The following is a 23,087-nucleotide window of genomic DNA, read 5'->3' as shown; positions in this document are numbered from 1 at the left end:
TTCTGGGGTAAGTGTGTTCCTTGGGAAATCATCCTTCAGGTTTGCCTTTGTGTATTCTTCTTTTCATATCTTCTTCTCATCATTGCCTCTTTGTGCTGCATGTAGCCAGAAGAAAGCCCACCTACCCTGCGATGACTTTGTTCCCTTGCTCCTCAACACCCCTCCCACACAAATACACACACTTCCTCCTCCCTTGTCTTAGCTTAGGCAAAGTACACTTTATTGAATTCTTCTAATCTTTCCTGACAGATCAATTCTTCTGGGCTCTTAATTATTCATGTGGCTCTCCCTTGAATTTCCTTCAGGCTACTGGCTCTTTTGAGGCAGTCGGCTAGCTTGTCTGAGGCAGCTCATTTATTTCCCAGGAGGTGGGCATCTGTGCTGAGGGCCAGAACCTTAAAGAGGGCAGATGTGGGGGTGGGGGGAGTGGATGGCTGAGGATGCGGGGGAGGTAAGGCGTCCTGCAGGGAGAGGAGTTAGAAGGTCTAGTTTTAAAATCTAGTTCTCCCATCTCACAGTCTTCGGACTCTGGCAAAGTTAGTCAGCTTCTTTAGCCGTGTCAATTCTAAAAGAAGGTGCAAAAAAGGGGGGGTCATTAATTGTTCAGGTCTTCACAAATATTAAGTAGTATGGTGTCACAAGTGGTCCTTTTTTGGAAACCTTTGGTAGTCTTGTGAGCAGCAAGCTTTCCTTCCTCTAGCATATAACCTTTCACACAATAGCTTCTCTGTGGCTGGCCACATGCCACTACACCATGCCACTAAATCAGCTTAGTCCTTTGAGATAAGTAAGGTTTTACAGCCAGAACACACTCAGAACAGAGCAAAGTTTCCATAAAAATTCAGAAAGAAGTCATCCATCGGAATAGAATAGTATGGTGATATATTGTGTACCCTAATACACTTGCATGAGGATCAGAGGACAGAGCTCAGCCACTAGACTAGACATAGAGGTCAGGCAGTGGTGGCACACACCTTTAATCCCAGTACTGGGAAGCACACACGCCTTTAATTCCAGAAAGTGATGTCTGGGCAGAGAAAGGTAGATAAGGTATGAGAAAACAGGAACTCACTCTCTTTAGATTGAGGATTTTGTAGAGGTAAGAACTAGTGGCTGGCTGTCCTGCTTTTCCGATCTTTGAGCTTTCACTTTGATAACTGGCTCTGGGTTTTTTTGTTTGTTTGTTTGTTTTTGCTATAAGACCATCTAAGATTTGAATAACAGAATAGGATGAAGCTCTTTTAGCACAAGAAGCTTGTTGTCTTATTTCTAGATTATAGAATTAGACTGGCAATTCTCATCTCTCATCAAATAGCTGTTCTCCACAACTGTCCCAGCAAGAACACTGGGTATCTAATGACCAAGAAAAGGACTCAATCCTGGGCAATATGGGACCTTTGGTTATCCTGCAGTGAACAACCTTTTCTCTAGTTCTATAACTCCACCATACCATTAAACCACAGACACCATTTTATTCTGGGATAATGCCATGGTCACCTCTTTCTTTAATCTGGAACCTGAAGCTGTTCCCGAGATGGTTTCCTTTACTGCCCCAGGCTCATCTACATGTCCTCCTCCCACACAGGTGACTCCTAACAGCGGCTCCCTGTCCTCTGATGTGTCCCATCACACACAGGCCTTTATTCTATTGCTTCCTGCCTGCTAGTGTTCAGATGTACTTTGACCTATAAAATCTATTAGCAAAAATCCAGCTAACTACCAAACAACTAGCCAAAAGTCAGAGTGGAATCCCAAGGCACAGGTGCCTTGCAGACACATTTAGTGGTTGCTAGATTGAGAAAAGAATATGTCTTAATCATACCCTGTGAACATCTACATGTGAAGCTGGAAATACAGCCCTGTGGTAGAGTGCCTGCCTACCATGTATAATAAGGCTCTACATTCAATCCCTATCACTGAGTGGGGACAAAACCACATGGAAGAGTGGGCAATGGTGGACTTACTTTTTCCTGTGGTCAATTGGCTGTTGCCCTCATTCAGAGCATTGGGTGCCCCATTCAGCACAGAGTTCACCCCATACAGATACTGAAGGCCAGTTGCAAGTTTCTTTCTGTCTTTCTTTCTATGGAGAAAAGAGCCCTTTCTATCAAAGTCTATCAAAACTGAGATGATAAAAACTAAATCAAGGAGATCCAGTGACTGTCCCTGTGCCTGTGCCACTGACGTCTGATTCATTTAGGCATCTGAACGTTGGGAGTAATGGTATAATACCAATAATAAGTTGGCAAGCTCTTTCTGTAAAGGATTAGGTAGTAAATGTGTACAGCATGGGGTTATCTTTGCAACTGCTCAACCTTATCTCGATAGTGTGAAAACAACCTTAGATAATGAGTGAGCAGAAGTGTGTTCCAATAAACTTCATTCATAACGGTAAGGCGTTGGGCTGCATTTGGATTCAGGACATCTCAAATCCGCATCTAGTCCATGTCCATTTTACAGATGGTGAAATGCAGAGTACATCAGTTGCTAATTTGTCACAGAAGTGATGCTACAATCTCAACTTTTCAGGGGTGGAGAGACGGCTCAGCAGTTAAGGGCACTGGTTGCTCTTCTAGGGGACTCAGATTCAAGTCACAGCACCCATATGGTGGCTCACACCTGACGCCCTCTTCTGGCCTTCACAGGCACTGCATGAATGTGGTACACAGACATACATGCAGGGAGAACACCCATCCACATAAAATAAACCAGTAATGTATTTAAAAAGCTTATCAGTTCACAAAAGCCCTGCACAAATTCCAGCACTTCATGTTCCCATTCATTTTCACCTCAGGCTCTATAAGCCCTTTTCTCTCAACTTCCAGGAGCATAACCTGAATCTATTCACCTGGCACTCACTCAATCACACATAGTATGGTATATCTTACCTCTACTGCTAGGTTTAAAAGTCCTTGCCTTATGTGTTTTTAACAGTACCCCCAGAGCATTACAAAAAAGTATTCCACATAAAGTAGGTACTTTTAGCCTAAGCAAATATTTAGAAATAGATGGGATCTTGTGTGGACAATACAAGATACTTGGAGTAGATACTTTCTAGTGGGTGTGGGATGGGTGGAAGGCATTGAAGACAGCTGTTGTCTACCTCACAATTTAGCTTTTCTATGCTAACTCTAGGAATGTGTCAACCATAACTCCTGGCATGGATATATATCTTATCCTTCTAACTCCAGTCATCATGTTCTGACTTCACTGCTGGACCAGACTCCTCCTGCAGCTTCTGTCCCTGCCCTGCCAGATACAGGTATAGCATTAAAATGCTAGGAATAAGTAATATGGCAGCGCATAGAAGATGCTTGTTCACGCTTTTATTTAATAGTCATGTGTCTTAGAATTACTGTATTCATCACATTTGATACAATTATTATTTTCTAATTTGGAAGTCTGAGTTATACAAATGTTCTTCTTTTATATAATATTGACCTTTTTAAGAGAAAAATATTTTTTTAAAAGCCAACTGAAAAGCTTCTATGGAGATCTGGTATTTTCTGTTTACAGTAGAGAAGTAGTTGGTGGGAGATTAGAAAATAGGTTTCGTCACATGGTCTATCTCCATTCAGCTGTTCCTGGATGGCTGTAGCACTGTGATTGGAAGCACTGTGAAGCTGTGTGCAGGCTCAGTGAGCTCGGTGATTAGTAAGCAATGTCTTTCATGGTACAAAAGAAAGTAATGGAGCCAGCATTCGGGAGGCAGAGCCTGGCAGATCTTCGTGAGTTTGAGGCCAGCCTGGTCTACAGAGTGAGATCTAGGACAGGCACCAAAACTACACAGAGAAACCCTGTCTCGAAAAACCAAAATAATAATAATAATAATAATAATAATAATAATAATAATAATAATAATGGGACTCGTAGGCTATGTACTTCCAGTTATTAATTTAGAAAGATGTGAGGACTGTGGGAGGGTGGGGAATGGTAAATAAGTTGTATTAGCTTTGTTTCCCTGTATGACTCCTCCTTGGCACAATGTGAGGATGATGGTGAGCTGACGGTAAAGATGCCCAACAGTGGACTGGGGATAAGTGGAGCTGTACACACTTAAGATGTGAATGAGGAGGTAGACAGTCGCTCAGGGATGAGTCAGCTTTGGGCGTGGACAGTCATTGGTTTTACTTTAGCAGTTTTATAAGGATCCAGAGGTGCTCTTGCTCTCACTGGTGTGCCTGGGATCCTCTGGGTGTCGTCTGTGGCCATACCACCCTGAATGCCCCCGATCTCTCTGAATGTTACCTGTATTGTAAGGAGGTAGAGTTGGTTGACACTGGGGTCAGTTTAGAAGCAGGTGATGAAGATATGTTGCTGTCACCTAATAGCACTGACTGCTAACCTATGAAGAAAAATAATTTATTTCTTCTAGTTCTGGTGAGAAGTCCACAACTGATGGGCTGCATCTGATGTGTTCTCTTGCTGCATCCCATAGTAAGACAGAGCAAGAATGCCAGCACAAGTGTCTCTCCTGTTCTGAGGAGGTCATTAGTGCCACAATGAGGAGAGGGAGCATCCTCGTGACCTTATCTAACCCTAACTGCTTCCCAAAGACCCTAGCTCCAAATACCATCACTGTAGGGATTTGAGGGTTATATTTGTAATAAACTTGGAGGAGGGCACATTCAAACCACAGAGAGGATGGAGTGCAGCTCAGTGGTAGCATGCTTAGCCAGCATGAGACCCTGACTTCTATCTCTATGGGTTGGGGAGAGAGAAAGAGATAGGGGAAAGAGGAAGATAGACACCAGTGCTCAGAAGACAACCAAGCAGGGGTCAGAGAGATGGCTCAGCAGGTTAAGTAGTTGCTGCACAAATGTGAGGACCTAAGATCAGCCCTCCAGCACTCATGTGAAAAGCCAGGTGTGACGTTGTGCCCCTGGAATCCCAGCACTGGGAAACAGAAACAGGCAGATCTCACAGGAGCTTGTCGGCCAGGCAGTCTATAGTCAAATAGCAAAAATTCTTTTAAAAAAGGTGTTCTTAGGTGAGGACGGCTCAAAGATGTCACCGTCTTTCCCAAGAGGTCATTTGGCTCATTGGTTATAAACCAGTTTAAAACTGTTACATCCCATCTTCTGCAGCTATTTTCAGTAAAATAAAGCTATTTTGGAAGCCTCTCTCTCTCTCTCTCTCTCTCTCTCTCTCTCTCTCTCTCTCTCTCTCTCCCTGGAGTACATGACTTTTCAGCTAGGCCACAGGCCAGCAATCCAGCAACCTTCCTCTCTATAATCCCCCAACCTCTAATAATGGGGTAACAGGCACATACAGCTATGCTTAATGCTGTATGAGGTTGTTGAAGATTTGAACTCAGGCCCTCAGGCTTTCCCAGAACTTTTACCTACAGCTCTTTTTTTTTTTTTTTTTTAAATTCTGTGTAACGGGAATGGGGAGGTAGCTGCCTGATGGAACATTTGCCTAGGATGTGTAAGAATCTGTGTTTGACTTCATATATTACACCCCCAAAAGGTGAATGAAGCAAGAATTCTGTATTGCTATCTACCATTGGCCCTCCAAAGTCCTTGCTATAGCCAGATTTGGTAGACTGGGTCCATTCCCATGTCTTGGTACCTGACACCACTGGATAAAAGCTAGTTTAAGGCATGGACAGTGCCTTTGTGCCTGACGAGGAAGTTCCTGCCCTGGGAGATGAGCTGAGTCTACTAGAGACTGGAGCATTAAGCTGAAGGCAGTTGCTGAAATGGAAAGTTCAGGAAATACAAGGACCAGAATGACCACAATAGGCCTCTTCTTTGAATCCAAAAGAACAAAACAAAACAAAAATCAATCTATATTTTCTCTTGATTTTCAGTTCCTTAATCACTTTTTATTAAATTGGAGTAAATTAGATCTTTAGTGTAAGTTGAATATTTTAACAGTTTTAGGGGGAAAAAAATCCTCCCTATACATCAGGATTCCACAGTGACATGATGGTAGAATCATGGGAAACTCCCCCACCTTCCTCGTGCCATAGAAAGATTCCTTGCTAATTCCTTCCCCTTTATGCAAACCCATTCAAAGACCAGAGTTTGTAGAGCTGGATTCTCCTTGGCATCAGTATTTTAGGAAGGGAGGGAATCTCATCACTAAAAGCACTCTATCTGTATCGAACTTGTTTCTGCATCTGCTAAAAAGCCAGGAATCCTAGCTTAGCGCCTCAAGGAAGTCACCAGCCTAGACTGCAGATCCACTCCACGGGAAACCTGCTGAGTGATGCAGAGGGCAGACACTATGCAAATGTAAGACCCAATCACAGCCGCCCTCAGCACACCTGAGCCCACTGTAACCTTCCAGTGGCCTTCTCGGGAGTCAGATGAGAGCTGCTACTTAATAAAGCCTGTGGTTTTGAGAAGAGCACAGCAGCAAATCTTATTGAGTGGATTTAGGCTTTGGTGACCTGTCTGCGCCGTTATAAATAGTGTCAGCAGGTTAATGGGATGCGAGAATACACTTGCTGTTGTGGGGAAAGAAAAGCTTTATGTCTTTATTGGGCTTTGGTGGTTGTTATGAATGCTACAAACCTCCATTTTCACTGGTTCGTTCCTTTGGATCTGGTTGAATTGGGGTCCATTTCTGTTGCGATCATAATGCCAATATGAAGGGTCAGTGAACTATGTACAGGTTGCAATACTGTGTAGAAATATTGCACTCAGTGTAAATCCACAGGCCTGGCCTTATTATTTCATCTGCCTCCAGCCATGCGGACGTGGAGGACACTTAATGTTTGTTAGCTTGTCTAGTTTATTAGTCCATGTGAGGCCATGAGGATCTCTGGCCTGCAGAGCCCTGACTTCTGGCATCACTAATGGCTTAAAGCAAAGATATAAAAATTTCTTTTATTAGAAAGTGGAAATTATACCCTGGCCACAAAAGAATATATCAAATATATGTGCAGCTTAAGGAAAAATACAGTAAGCACCAGTGTACCTGCCAATCTGCCAAGGACCAACATTAGTAGCACATAGTGGTTATCCCTGCCTTACATCACCTCCTTTGTCCTACCCGAAGCTAAAATAGCTTCCTAAGGGGTGTGATGTTAGCCTGTGTCTTGTGTAATTGCACCTTTACTTTTCTTTCTTATATTTTATAAAATTTATTATAAGAAAACATCACACGCCAAAATTAGCTAGACTTAAAGTCTATACATCTCAATGAACTTCTATACAGTTAGAATAGACATTCTGAAGCTATGGCGTTCCACATTGGATTCTATGCTTTCATTATCAAATATATCTTCACGCACTTACCCACCACCAAAGATGAAAACTCAATGACAGAGTTAGAACTAGACAAACAGCTTTATATCTCTTTTATAACCCAGGCACATTATCTGCATTCAGTCCTTGCTCATCCCCCAGTAGTCTATCCTGCTCTCTTTTCTCTATATTACACTGAACCACTTTTGGGGGGTTGTTGTACTGTGTGTGTGGCCATCTCCAAATAATGTACTTGATATTGCCTAGTTGTAGAATTGTGTGTGTGTAGTGTGTGTCCTTCCTTTTTTTCTTTATCTCTGTGTGTGTTTGTGTGCATGATATGTGTGCATTCCATGTAGAGGACAGAGGGCAACCTTGGTGTCATTTCTCAGGTACTGCCTACCTTACTTTTAATGTCTTTGAGACAAGTTCTTTCACTGACCTAGAACTTGCCAAATAGTCTGTATGGGCTGAGCGGTGAGCTCCAGGAATTCATCTGTCTCTGCCTCCCTAGCCTGGGGTTGCAAGTGTGCACAATCATACCTGGCCCTTTCTAATGTGGACTTTGGGGATCAAACTCCTCAGACTTGTAAAATAAGCACTTTACTGACTGAAAAATATCCTCTCCTCTTTGTCTTAACTTTGAGCTTCCTTTGTATTGACAGCAACGTTCAGTTATTCACTCTCCTGTGGATGCACGTCCAGGCTGTTTCCAAAATTTTACCAGTAGGACCATGCTGATGGAACATTTTTGAATGTGTTTCCTGGTAGCTAAGAGCATGAGTTTCTGTAAAGTTCATACTAAAGAGTAGGATTGTCTGATTTTAGCCATTGAGGCATGCTGCTGTGTTGACAGACATTGTAGTTTAACCAGTAGTGGATAGGCAGTGCTCATTTTTGCTTGTATTTTTAGTATCTTATATTTTTATTCAAACTTAGAATTGCCGCCCTGATAGTATGAAAGGATTATCTAACTTTAAGGGTTAGATGATTTTCATCACTTGCCTAATTATCAGTAAGTAGGGTATTTTGTTCATAGGATTATTTTCACATAATCCAGTTCTTATCTTTTGTACATTTTACTATCTCTTGTCTTTTTCTTATTAATTTGATTGGTTTGCTACATACTTGTGATTCTTATATTCTGTTAGTTATAAATGTAACACTTGGTAGCTTGTATTCCCACTCCTCTGAACACCAAGTCTTGATCTAGCTAGAGTCAAACTCACACATCTTTTCTTCATGGATTATACCGCCATGTGTTGTTCAATGTATTCAACATAATGATGAACTTTATTCCTTCTAAAGGTTTCCTCACTTTCCCTGTTGGATTTAACGAAAGCCGTCTGACTTATTTTTATGTATGGGTGGAAAAGAGAGGCTACTTATTTCCTTTCATGTGGAAAGTCCACAGCACGAATGAATTGTCTCTCTTCCCACTCCCTCTGTGTCCTCTGGGATCAATCAAAGCTCTATCATTCAAGGATTTAGGAGAACTCTGTTCCGCTAGCCCATGTCCTCCATCTATGCCAATATAGCCCAAATCTGTAAAGTATGACATCTGCAGGACACCTCTCCTTCCATATTGCTCTTTAGGAATATCTCAACTGTCACTGTACCTTTATGTTTCCAAATATCTTATTTGAGATATTTAATTTAAATATGCATCAGGTTTGAGAAAATGTCATTTTCACTATTGGACTCTTAGTTATGAACTATTTAGTTATTTACTTAGCCAACTGAAGCCTTTCATTGATATTTTCCTACTTTCTCCATTAAGCCCCCACATGTATTTTGATTTGTTCCTGTGACATATGTGTGTGCCAGTATCTTCCAGTTGAGTGGTGGTGAAGGTAGCTTTGATATAAATCCTTTAAAATTCATTGAATTTTATAAGTTATTTAAATTAAACTGCCTATTAATAGGGCAGAGTTCTTTTGACTCCTGTATTGATGATTGATGATCACTACTTTTTCTCATTTGGTCATTTTTTTAAGTTTAAATTTTCACATGTACATACACATGTACATTATAATTTTTATATTATATTTGTTCATATGTGATCTTACTTTGCTCACTGTAAGGAGTAATGATGGTAGCAATGCTTAGCTTGTTCCCACTTTTAAATGGAACTCTCATATTTTTCCTTTAAATGTGTTATTTTCTAAATGTCTTTATGTACTAATGTTTTGTTCACTTAATATGATAATGAAATACCCTTCTATTCCTAATCTGCTAGGCTATTGTATCATGAATGGATGTTATATTTTGTTAAATTATTATTATTAGCTTATAGGTCCAAAGAAAGTCAGAAGACTTTTATACTTTAAGCTACTAATGATGGCACTTTCCCTGTTAAGCCAATTGCATTCTTGATACAAAACCAAGGAAATATGGTGGGGAGCTTTAAATATTTTTTACATTTATTTGCATGAGTATACATGTGCATGTATGTAGTAGTACTTCTAATCGGCTAACATGGGATGACTTTCTAATTATTTGTGTCTTTTTTTTAAAGTTTTTCATCATCAATTTTGTCTTTCATTGTACATTCTTTCACATCATTGTTTATTCTTAAGCATTTTATTCTTTTTGATATTGCTAGTAACAGGATCATTTTCTTAATTTCCTTTTCAAATAGTTCATTGCTAATGTGCATAAATATAAATGCCCTTTGTACACTGGTTCTGTATCTTTAATGTGTTCATTTATTAATTCCAACAGATTTTATTGGTGGAATATTTAATATATGCATATATACATATGATCACATTATCTGCAAACAAGGCTAATCTCACTTCTTCCTTTCTGATTTGGCTGCTGGTCTTTTGGCTTGCCTAATGCCTCTGACTCACATTACTAATCTTGTCTGTTGTCTTTGTTCTTAGGTGAAATCCATTTAGTTTTTGACAGTGAATATGGTGTTAGCTGTGGGCTTTTCTTATATAAACTTTATTATACTTAGATAAGCTCCTTATATACCTAGTGTTGTCAAAAGCAGCCCACAGAATTAGAAGAAAAAAATGAGAACTATGTTGATGATAAGTGATTAATATCCAAAATATGTAAGAAACTCTCCAAATCAAAAAGCAGTCATAACACTAGGAGCAGTCCCTTGAAAATGGATGAGGATATAAAAAGAGACTTCTCTAAGGATAATGGACATATGTCCAGCATGTATTTCAAAGATGATCAGTATCACTAACCACTGGAAATGTAAGTCAAAACTATACCCAGGTATCACTTCGTATCTATTAGGATGATATTTTTTTAAAAGCAGAAACAAAACAGATGTGAGGCTGGAGAGATGGCTCAGCAGATAAAGTGCTTGCTGCTCAGAAAGAGGACATTAAGTTCAGACCCCAGCACCTACATAAATAGCTGTTCATGGTGGCCCACGCCTGTAACCCCAGCATTGTGTAGGGTAGAAGAGGCAGGCAGTTGCTATGGGCTCCTAGAGCAAACAGTTAAGTTCAGGATTAGTGAAAAAACCTGTTTCAAAAAAAAATGTAGGGTGTGATAGAGGATAATACCAAAGGTGGCCTCTGGCTTCCATAGGCACATGCACAGGTAAGCATGCCCACACAAGTCTGTACATCAACACACACATACACACACACACACACACACACACACACACACACACACACCTCCACAAAAATAAACAATACACAAGTAAAGAAAATCTAAAATATTGTGCACCAGGCATGATAGTATATACTTGTATTCTCAATTCATAGAAGGCTAAGGCAAGAGAATTGTAAATTCAGTGCTAGCCTGGACATAAAGCAAGAATCTGTCTCAACCTAACAGAACAAAATGGGCACTTAAAAGTCTGTTGATAGTGTCAACCTCATGTTGTCTTCTTAAATAAATACATAGATCTGTAATGTAAAAAAAAAAAGTAGGTGGACTAATGTAAACTCCTATGAGAAGAAGCTGGGTAAGGCTGTCCCATTTCCACAGCACAGCACTGCTTTCTCGGTCTCTTGGGGGTAGGTTAGTACTCGTGGTGGTTTGCTTGGACTTTGGGGAATCTAATCACCCCACACAGAATGTGGCATATTTCCTGGTATATGCTAAGTTGGGATTGGATTGGAACAGATGTTTCCCTTTCTCACTTTGTCCCAGTTACATTCAAACCACATCTGTATGCTCCAGGAGGAATGAGGACCCACATTGAAGTAGGTTTTGGCAATTTCTATTTGGAAGCAATGTAGGATCATATGGCTTCCTTATGATGAAGTTGGACTGCAAGATTCCTTATGCCAGATGCTTACCTACACTTTTAACCAGCCCAGGTCACTCTCACATTTCCCAGAAAAAAAATAATGGCAATGGAAGTGCTGAGAGAGGGGATGTGTTTCTCTTCTTAGCCCCTGTCTTTCCATCACCCTGTCTTCAGTGTAGAAAATCATTTCATTTAGAGAATCATTTTCTCCTGAAAACTGATTTGAGAATGGAGGACGCACACCTCAGTTCTCCACGGGAGTCTAGGGAGCAGTTAGTTTAGGAGACACTTTGAGCTTCTTGGATAGGTGCTATTTTGTCATTTTTGACATTACAGAATTATCATAACACCTGATGTCTCTCAAACCTAGAATTTACCTATTTCCCAGGTCTTTGCAAAAAACGAGCCTAGGAACTGGCAGAAGCCAATCTTAAGAAGGTCAAGCATGCTGCTTCAGTATGGGGAGGGGTCAGCAGCAAGACAGGGACATAAGGCAGGAGACGGACCAGTTTCCTTATTGGCAAAAGGACAAGTATCTTGACAAAAGGAACAGTAATGTAGAGTTGATGGTGGCTACCACTATTCCTGGGTCTGAGGTGCCAGGTAGTGCCACTGCTTGAATCTTAAAAGGCTATGGTTCTTTGTCTCTTAAGATATTGATAGGTCTCTAAAAAAAAAAATGCTAAAAATGCTGTTAACTAATAACCTACTCAGACATGTAGTTGCTGATTTGTAAGTGCCAAACCAGGGCTAAGGTCTAAGGCATAAGCAGGAAGGAAACAGAGCCTTTTTCTCATAGTGGGTCTATATCAATGACCTTTGAGAACATGAATGAGCCACAGGGAGGTGTATACGGACAGGGCTTGAATGAAGAACTTTCTCTCTTTTGGAATGGTGTTAAGGATCCACCTAACACATTAGAACATCTTAGAATGCTTTCTAAGCAGCATGCTATTTATAGTGACAAGCCATGTGAGTAAGGCCTCCGGGTCTTTGGATAGCCCCTCGGTGGGAATGCCCGATGTCTGGCTTTCTGTAGACCTTCCTCACCAAGAAGCTTCCTGGGGTAGCCTGGGTCTCCCTCCTCCAGTTCTTATGGTTCATCTGTTCTTCCATAGCAAATAAAACATTTTACAGGTTATGGAATGGCTTTAATGAGCCCTCTCCCCATACACACACATCCATCCCGGACAAGATGAAATGTGATTAGGGCTGTCCCCGGAAAAATATTGAGACTAAGGTTGTTACCAAAAATATACATCTGCCACCTCAAAAACTGCTGTGCCATCTCTATCCCACACAGATTAAAAATCGTAATATTTGCATATTTTCCTCTCCTTCATAGAACCTCAGGGTCCAAGGACACCCTCCCATGGAGACAGACTGGGCATGGAAGTGTGTATTTGGGAAGGGCAGTTAAATTCTGGGGTCAGTCTCTCACCTGGGCTGAGTCAGAGGTGAACAGAAAACAAAGTTTTAGTCCATAATTTGAAGGCAGGGACCTCTTGAAGGTTTTAGAGTTCTTTCTCTAGGCAGGTCAGGTAGAGGCAGGCCACTCTGGGACCCACCTTGAGATGGTCACCAGGAAGGTGGAGGAGAATAAAGGGAACAAAGAAGCTTTGAATATACATGTACCATTCATCATATCACCACTACAAAAGCTACTTCAAATTATATCTCATGCACAAATGAAAAAATATAAATGGAAAAAATTAAGGTATTTGGTCGAATGGAAATATTACTGGGCACAGGTGTCGGTAACTGTACCAAATAGAATACAAAGGTCACACGAGGCTTAGCAGCTAAGGATGGCCTGGGCCCTCTGGATCAGCCAGAGGCGCATCATGTCACTTGACCCTAAGAGTGAGGCAGTGGCCCCAGCTCCTGTGGAGCATGTGCAGACTACCTGGCTCACCTGCAGCTTGAGAGACAGACCTGGGGAGCCTGTGTAGTTGGGTGTGCTCGGCAACACAGGCTGGTTTTGCAAGGTAGGAGAAGGCAGCTGTGTTCTGTAATACCACTGGGGCTTCACTCCTGGGTCCCTCAAGGCATGGTGCTGGGCCTGCCTGGGCCTCTGTGGCCCAAGCCGTTTTCTACGATGGCAAGATAAACGTAAAAGGGGGAAAAAGGTAAATCGCTCTCTCTTAAAAAAAACCCCTCTGGTATGTAAGGTCCCTTCAGGTGCTTTTTAAAGTGGCTTTTCTGGAATGGTGGAGGCTGCCACGGGTCCACAGGCACCTAGATGGGAAACTTGGGGAAGGACAGACACAAAACCCTTGCCTATGTCATGGCTGTGCAGCTCCGTCAGTGCCTGGGCCGCCTGCTCCTCAGAGCCCGTCTGGGTTGGTGCCATCTTACAGTCCTTCGGGAAAAGTTTGGAACCCTTGACCATGTACCACTGGTGCTGAAGAAGAGGCTCTTGAGGTCCTCCTCATCCACCAAAGGTGGGAGATTGGAAAGGTGCAGGGTAATCAAGGGTGGGAAGATGTTCTGGAAGTTCTTAGGGCCCAGCTTCTTGAAGCGGTACAGAGGTTAGCTGCTGCAGTCTTTGGTAGGGCCCTAGTCCTCCTGGCCCACACCAGGCAGCTGCACACTCTGCTGCTTTGACAACATGGTAATGCACACTGACTTCCCATGCAGCTTGTGCCTGTCCAGGTGGCTCAGGGCCAGCTGGGCCTGGCTGCCATCTGCTATCTGCACCAATGTGTTCTCCTTGCTGAACAAGAGCTTCACCCACTGCAAGTCACCACAGATGTAGAGAAGAAGAAAGAGGCTTTGTTTCAGGGTTCAGGTTATTGACCAGCAGGATGAATTCCCAGGGCCAGCCAGGCCTAGGACGGCAATTCAGACTGCTGTGGCTTCAGCTGCTGCACATAGGATAGCCAGAGGGGTCAGCTCTCTGTGGATGTTAGGAACAGAGAGGCAGAAGGCTGCAGCCGTGGTTAGGTCCAACATCCCTAGCTGTCTCCAGAGGGCAGGCTAGGGTGAGTGGAGTGTCTGCTCTTGTCACGGTACTTGAGGTTGAGGCTGGTGAGTTTGGGGAAGTAGATGTGCAGCGTGCAGCAGCCTTTGTAGATGTTCTGGTCATCCAGTGACAGGTCAGCATGCTGAGTGCTCTCAGATCAGCATGCTGCAGCAGCACCTGCAACTGGTTGTTCCTGATTAATGTGATAATCTTGAGGATGGCGCTGAATCTAGAGAAAACCTGATGCAATGCACCCAGGGTCACTGGGTAGAGCAGAATTTCCAAGACGATCCTTGAGCACAGAGCCTGCCATGGCCGTTCCCACATTCTCAGCCTCAGCAGGGACAATCAAGACCAGGCTTCCCACCTGCACAGAGTTAGTGGCCTGCACACCCTCCTGAGCATGCACCTAGTTGGTTGAGCTGTTGGTCCTGAGCTCTTTGAAGTTGGAGAACTGGATGTAGAGGGGCTGTCCACACAGCCTGGGGCCCCATTGACTGTAGTAGCTGAGCATGGTGTTGGCAACCTCCTCTGCATCCATCTTGATAAAGGACCGGTACTTTCCCTCTAGCATGAGGAGGCTGCTGACCCTAGGGAAGGGCAGCACTAGAGAGATGACCTCACCCTCAGGGACATCGCGGAGCAGCTTCTCATGTGAATGACTCTGGAAGGGACTCCTGCACAACTGTCTCCATTTGACTTCTTGCTGTTGTTGGATTCCAACAGCTGCAGAGGCTGAGCTGCTGTTCTTGATGACAGGGCTGACACACACCAAGAGCTTGTGGGATCCTGGCTTTGTACTTAAAGCTACATCTGGGAGGATGCACACAGAGAAGACCTGGCACAGGGCGGGCTGTGGAATGGAGGTGCAGTAATCCCAAATAGAATTTTTTAAAGGTGACTTTTAGGCTTGCTTTATATAGACAAGATGAATGGTTTTCCATTTTCTTCATTCTAGGGAAGGTTGAGGCTTCCAAAGAATCCATTTTCAACAATTCTGGACATCTGAGGCAGCGGTGATTCCAGCCTCTTGCTGGAAAATGCAGGTGCTGAACTTCTGCATGGTTGTGAGCTCCAGAGTTGCCAGGGAATGAAGAGTGATTGATTTCTCCTTTGCCTGTAGCTCTTCCCCCATTTTGACCATTGTGCTTTTCCAGGGATATTATTTTTCCATGCTAGTGATTAAGAAAGAGGAGCCTGAAAATGAATTAATGATAGTTCAAGAAATTTTGCTTTTTGATAAGAAATTATGCTTATGATGAAAAAATGATCAAAAATTCAATTAATGCTAGATCAAGAAATTATAAGGACTGGGGGTTAATGCTGCAAGACTCGCTCAGGATAGAGCTTGGCAAGACTGCCCAGGAACATGGGAGCATATTATCATTCCTGTGGTTTGAATTTCTGAGATAGCCTGAAAGAGTGTTAGGTGTGAACTGCATCAAAACTGAAATATTCATGCTTCCTCTTTTTGATGGAATTGAGAATTTGAGCAAAGAAATTTTCAATGAATATTTGCTTTTTCTTTTCTCCCACAAATCCACTTACCAAATATAGGAAGAGGGGTACACTCCAGTGAGAATTCCAGTGTTTTGTGAAAAAGAAAATGTGTGTGTGTATGTGTGTGTGTGGGGGGGTAATTTCTGATCTTAAATCAGCCTGTGATGTCTGTGGAGACTCTTTACAGTCGTCACATCATGCTGCTCAGCTCTCATATTTTGGGGACGCAAGTTCTTTCATGGTTATACCACTGTATTTTTTTTAAAGATTTGTTTTTATTTTTATTTATATGTAGGCTTCTACTGAGTGTCTGCCACCTGTGTGTGGGTGCCCACATGGACCAGAAGAGGGCACCAGAACCCTCGGAGCTGGAATTACATATTGTGAGTCCTCTGGTGTGGGTGCTGGGAACTGAATTCTGGTCCTCTGGAAGAAGAGGGGCAAGCATTCTTAACCTGAACTGCTGAGCCATCTCTCCAGCCTCTCCTAATGATTTTCACTAGATATGGCCTAGTTATACCTGTTCAGACCCAAACGTCACCACCATTGAGGCAACTTTAAAATCTGATCCATAGACTTCCAATTAGCTGGCTCTGATCTTGAACCCCAAACTAGATGGCCTCAGAAGGAACGCTGGTTTGGAGGAATGAGAAGAACAAGGGAATTAATACGTGATAAGTAAGTTCAGTGCTGGGGGGCCCTAGAAATGTTTAACACCTAGAATTATGTATAGATCCTACCCCAGCCTTGAGGCATGTTAAACCCACTTTACAGATCGGCAGGTGAGTGGACTTGCTGCTGTTAGTTTCACAGACAGTGAAATGGGGAGAAAGTGGGATTCTTGAGTGTGACAGAGGCTTTCTAGCCTTCAGTGAACTTAACCCACAAGTTAGGATGCCAAACTCACAGCCACACAGAACTTCTGCTGAGTCAGTGGCCCCAGGTTCTTGTGCTGCTAATTGGAATGGGTTTCATAGAGCACAGGGAGGCTGAGGGTTTAGAAAGAGGTTTATTGTGGGTGTACAGATGGAGGCTTAAGATAAAGCAAATGCAGCTCCCATGGGACAAGAATAGGAGGGCCATTGAGTTGCTTTTATAGGACTTACAACAAAATGTGGGTGGAGGCATGTTGGGGAAGCTGGTCACTCCAGTTGATCTACCCTACAGGTGTCTGTGTGCCTCTCTATCCCAGGTGTCTTGATTGGAATTTTGGCCACACCTTCACATAGAGCCACCGGGCAGCTGTGTAAAGGGATTATAAGATAATAATAAAAAGATAGTAAGAGACCAGATGGGGAACTAGAGCCTCCTAGTACTTATGGAATTTCTGGCCACTGGCCTGGACAAAACCAAACCCTTTCTGGCCAAGGACAAGAAGATAGAACCCTGTCCCTAAACTGCCTAAACAGTTTGTATCTCCTGGTCTCTTCACTAGAATGTTGTGGAAATGGGTGACCATCCAGTATGCCTCTGACTTTGTCTCCTTTCTGTGATACCAAGGACTGTAAGTTGCCTTGTGCATGAAATCCTGTACAACCCCACTGAGTTAGAGGGGAAGTCCACCTTAAAGCCTCCCATGGTGCAGTGATGTCCCCCTTCAAGATAGCTTTGTTTACTGGCATTTCCCATCCGTACCATCTCTTCTGAATAATACTGACAGCCATGGGCATGTACTGTTCAGAGTCCAGTGAGACTCTGAATCCAAGGGAGGGCTTTGTGCAGACAAAGGGGGGACTCGGACCCAAGACAAGCAGGCAAGGAAAGACAAGGTCCTGCTGACACATCCATCTTGGAGGGTCTGTAATAGTCTCAGCTACATGGTCTGCATCTGGCCCTCACTATAGCTGCAATATTTAGCCTCAAATATTTAGGTTATGAACAACTCAAAATTAGCACATTGAAAGCATTCTTTCATTAAAGAAACAGTTAATTGTGTACCTTCTATAGATCAAACTCTGTGCTGAGTAAAGGTATGAACTTCCTAGAAGATGCTTTCCACTCTTGACTACCACCTAGTGCTGTGCTGCTGTATTACAGAGGAGGGGGCTTTACTCTCTTCTCGGGGTATAAGAAAAGGAATTCCCAGGAGGAAAAGCACTGGGGAGGGACATGTAGTAGGATGAATAGGAGTAGGAAGGGAGGGGCAAATGATGAGTAGAGCTCTATTGCTATCACATACACATTTGGCATGACTTCTTCATGAATACATTTAGTACCCCCACTGGATGTGGTGGCTCACTTTGTAACCCCCATTCCTTGGAGACTGAGGTAGGAAGATTGCCATGGATGGGTTCAATGTCATTTTAGGCTACACAGTGAGTTTCAGACCAGTATTGGTTATAATATAAGAGTCTGTCTCAAAATAAAATGACCATCACTATTTATAGATATTTTTTGCTGAACATCCTAATGTGTTTAGCCAATAACAAAACTTGGTCATTAATTTGTCTCATTGTTGTTGTTGGTATAAATTCAAGTGACCACAATCACCTTTGAAGTGCTATTGGCTTTAAGTTCACATAAGAATGGTCTATTTAGTGGTAATAATAACTGTCACAGTACTGGCCACCTTAGCAACCTCAAGTGGGTAGCTCCTGTGCCCAGGCTCTTTGGTGTCGGTGATGTATGCAACCTCATTTAAATTTTACAACAGTCCTGTGAACTGAATCTTCCTGCCCATACTTTTCAGTTGAGAGAATTGAAAGGGTAAATACAGTGGCACACTTTGGGCTTGCCTTTAGTTATTTGTTTGACCAACAGCAAGTCACTTAGCTAGCCCAATGTCAGTTTCCTGTTCAGCAAAGTGGGAAATGATTCTAACACTATACTTATCCATGATGTGCCAAAGGTTGAAACAAGATGATCTGTGTTTATTCTTTGGCTCAGTGCTTAATTCCATTAGGAGTCTCAGTGAAGAAGAGATATGTTTAATTTTTATTGTTATCATAGGGGTTAATTTGCCTAGGCTCAGTGTTGTTTTGTCTAACTCCAAAATCTACTTAGGTGGTATAAAAACAGAATTAATGCCTGGGCAAATTTACAGAATCAACCAAGTTATTGAAACACCATGTGTTATAAATAAACAAATGAAGGTCAACATGACACACAGTGAAAGGAATTTTTGTCATTAGGAGGCAGTGAGGAAATGGGTTGGAATATAAGAGAAAATACTCAACTTTTGAATACAAATATATGAAGCCAATTTACAAAATTACCTTGTTTGGATACATATGGATATATATGTATATGGAAAAGAGATTAAAATGAGCTTGTAATTAGATACGCTTTGTAATTTCTTTTCTTTTTTTTTAAGTTTTCAAGTGTATGCACATTGCTGTTTTTTAATATGTGTATGCATGTACATGAGAGTGCATATAGAAGCCTGGGGTTGACATTGGGAAACATCCATGATCATTCTTCTACCTTGCTCAATGAGGTGGAGTCTCTCAATCAAACTCAGAGCTTGCCCATATGGCTAGTCTGGCCAGACAACTTACTATGGGAATATCCTGTCTTTGCCTTTCAAGGCTGGAATTAGGAGTGAGTCTATACATATACCCAACATTTATGTGGTTTTCTGAGCTGAGGTTCTGTGCTGACTGGTTTTATATCAACTTGACACAAGTCATCAGAGAGAAAGGAGCTTCAGTTGAGAAAATGCCTCCATAAGATGCAGCTATAGGGCACTTTCTTAATTAGTGATCAATGAGGGAGAGCCCAGCCCATGGTGGGTGGTGTCATCCCTGGGCTGGTGGTCCTGGGTTCTATAAGAAAGCAGGCTAAGCAAGCCATGTGAAGCAAGCCATTAAGCAGCACCCATCCATGGCCTCTGCATCAGCTGCTTCCTCCAGGTGCCTGCCCTGCTTGAGTTCCTGTCCTGACTTCCTTCAATGATGAACAGGAATATGGAAGTATAAGCCCAACAAAACCTTTCCTTCCCAACTTGCTTTTTGGTCATGGTGTTCCCAGTGATGAGCTTTGCTATTGGCAATCCTGTTTTAACAACTGCAATGTCTGGTGGGTGTCATTTTGATCTGAAACCATTTGGACCCAATATCTTCCTCAATTAAAGGTAGCTTTTAGTACAAATCCAAATCCAAGGATAGAAGTAGCTGAGAGTTACATTTCAAGAAGATGCCGAGTGAATGACATTTAGCAAGTGCTGCCTCTGCTGATGCTGCCATGTCATAATCCCTTTGGATTTGATGCGTTTGCACTTTTGGCTCAAACTGAAACTCGTGAGAGCCACCAGCATCCTTTGAAGACAAAGCTCTTAACTCTCCAGTGGCAATGTTTGGACTCCAGCTTTTGCAGTCCTTTCTGGAGAATGCATGTTGATATTATTTCAAACCTCAAGAAATCACATTTTCTGATGTCTTAAACTGTGTCTCCAGGCTGAAGAATCTAAGCAAAGGGACGTGCCCACGTGGGTAATAGCCAATCTGAGAGCAGCCAAACAAGGAAGGTGGTTCCTGGTGTCAATTTTGTGCCTCAGACCTTCATTTTGAATTCTGTAATGGGGAATGTTCTATCAGACAGTGAACAGATTTGTCTCTGTCTTCTCCTACCTGCACTCCTCAACCCTGTCCTACCTGCTCTCATCAACTATGTCTTTCCAGTTACCAGGATCCCCTGTGACCTGTGGTCTGAGCTCTGTTGACCTGTCAGTTTGATAATTGTACTTTATTTTGCATTTTGTCCTAGAAGTTGCCCATAATATTTTTGAGGGGGACTTTGGTTCATCATTTAGCCTTGAGACTAGTAAGTAAAGACAGTCTCCTCAAAGCTGGTGCCGGGGCTGTTAGAATTATTTCCCTTCTCTGTCCCTTTCAGCCCTACTTAATCTACAGCTTCTCCATGGCTTTAGCAGAGACAGTTACTCATTTTATTAGAAGACTTGCCTGGAGACTTCTGGAAGGATGGATGACTCATAGCTGCTAGTTAATCTTGTCTGCCAGCAAGAGAGTTATCTAAGTAGACTGTAAGCTTTACCTGGAACTGTCTACTGAGTGAGTCCAACCTGTGGCCCTGGGTTCGCATGTTACCAGGGGTAGTGATGATGTGCCCCAACACAAACTCATCAACTTTCTTTAAAAATTATGATTTGGGCTCCAAAAAGCCCACTCCCTATGATGGGACACCTCATGCAACCTCGAGGCAGGGGGAAGGATTTGGACTTGCCTTTATTGGATGTGCCTCCCTATGGGAGGCCTTGCCTTCTTGTGGAGGGGAGAGTAAGGGGTGGGTTGAGGGGTAAGGCTGGGAAGGTGGGAGGAGGGAAGAGGGGGATCTTTGATTGGTGTGCAAAATGAATGAAAAAATTTCGTAATAAAAATAAAGGAAAAATATGATTTGGGGTAAGTTTTTGTAGCCTGGTCATATAGTTCTTGAGCATTAACTTCTAGATGATGTCATTTCACAATGTTAATAGGTTGAAAACATTTGGACCTGTTCCTAATATCCTGAGAAGGGAACTTCCAGGCTCTTGTGGATTTCCTTATACTTAGCTCCTCTAATTATTGATTGGCTTGCTCTGTGTCCCTAATCTGTGACAACTCATGTCAATCAGGATCAATCCAATAGAGGTTATATAGGCTCAGAACTGACAGTTGGATTGAATAATGGCTAAGAATAGCTTACAATGGTCAGTGAATGTTTAATTGATACAGAGTTTAATCTGGAAAGCAGAGGAACCTCTAGAATATAGCTTACTGACTGTTACACAAATTGGTAAATTTGATGCTACTACATTTTGCCAAAATTGTATTCATTTGCTAGTGCTGTCATAATAAAAGCACAACAGACTAAATATAAATTCATTTTTTCCTTCCCTGGAGGCTAGTAGTCTGAGATCAGAGTGTCAGCCGGGTTAATTTTCTTCCAAGCCCCTTCCTTGTCTTCCTGAAAGCCATCCTCCTGGAATGTCTTCAGATGGATTCTCTAGGCAGATATCTCTGTTCTGTTATCTTCTTTCTTAAATGAAACCTATCAGATTGCATTAGGACCCACTTATGCACCCCCGTTGACACCTCATCACATCCATCACCCCTTTTTAAAGGCCTTACCTCAAATTCAGCCATGTTGTGAGGTAGGGGAGCCAGGGCATCAACATGTAAATTCTGAAGATACACAATCAACCACATAGCAATAATAAATGTAGTTGGGGTTAGTTTATCTGAAGGAGCAAAAATTATCAAACTTGTAACTCAATTGTTCTCAAATGAGGGATGAAAGTTGGCTATGAACTTTTGTCAAAATTCGCCTCCCAAGAGTCCCTTAGAATCCATAGACCTGGGTGTGTTGAAATACTTCTATAGAAACAAAGTATTGGACAGGAAAAATAGAATGGACTTAATAACTTCCAGAGCAAAACCCATAGCTGTGAGTCAGTGAGCTCTGTCTGGATATGACCGCTGTGTTTAATTTTGACAAACTTATATGTACAAGTATTTCTATACAAATTGATGGTATGGTGGATTTACCTTTAGTGAGTTTGAATGGGGAGGAATTTCACAGTTGTGTACAGCTAAGGTCACATTGACAAAAAGCCAAATTAATAGAATGGAGAGTCACTTTGATGCTGAGCTTCCAGGAAGGTGGCCTGCTACCTCCCTGCCCTGGTCTAGCTTCCTGCCACACTGACCTGCCCTTCCCTTCCCCAGCCTGTACTGTCCTGTGGAATGCTACTCAAGTTAGATTACAAAGTTGCTCTTTCCCATACTTTCCATTCACCATCGCATCCCTCAGTGTATATAGTGGAATGGGAATGAAATCAGAAGTCAGGAGCCCAGGGTAGATCAATGTATTCTACCACTGATGTATTCTGGTGATAGTGACCAGTCTGTATTCTGTGGAACTCAGCTTCCTCCCATTCAAGACATGTGACATGCATAAGATAGAAAGGGTACATGGTGGTTACAAACACAGGACTGAGCCAGACTGGAAGACAATGGTACCTTTAATAAGTTCTTTCATTTTTGACCTTCAGTTTCTTTAAAGTGGGAAAATTCATAGACCAGCTCTCAGACAGTTGTTATGAGGACTGAGATCAGACATGGAACGTGAGCATGAAGTAAGGATTTTACCATGGTACCCTACCTGACTCCTACCTGCACTCTAAATTCAGAACATCCTGGCTCTATGATTCTGTGGAGAGTGTGGAAAGCAGATATCATGAGCAGTAAATACAGAC

General features: G+C 42.4%; 1 pseudogene; it reads right to left on the bottom strand.

Moving 5' to 3' along the window:
- Window positions 1–13,618: 13,618 nt before the first annotated feature.
- Window positions 13,619–21,975, bottom strand: LOC131911060 (polypyrimidine tract-binding protein 1-like; annotated as a pseudogene).
- Window positions 21,976–23,087: the final 1,112 nt, after the last annotated feature.

Source organism: Peromyscus eremicus, chromosome 5 (genome assembly GCF_949786415.1).
Source record: "Peromyscus eremicus chromosome 5, PerEre_H2_v1, whole genome shotgun sequence".
Classification (NCBI taxonomy): Eukaryota; Metazoa; Chordata; class Mammalia; order Rodentia; family Cricetidae; genus Peromyscus; species Peromyscus eremicus.
Note: the sequence above shows the minus strand (reverse complement) of the source record. Positions and strands in the feature narration are given on the sequence as shown.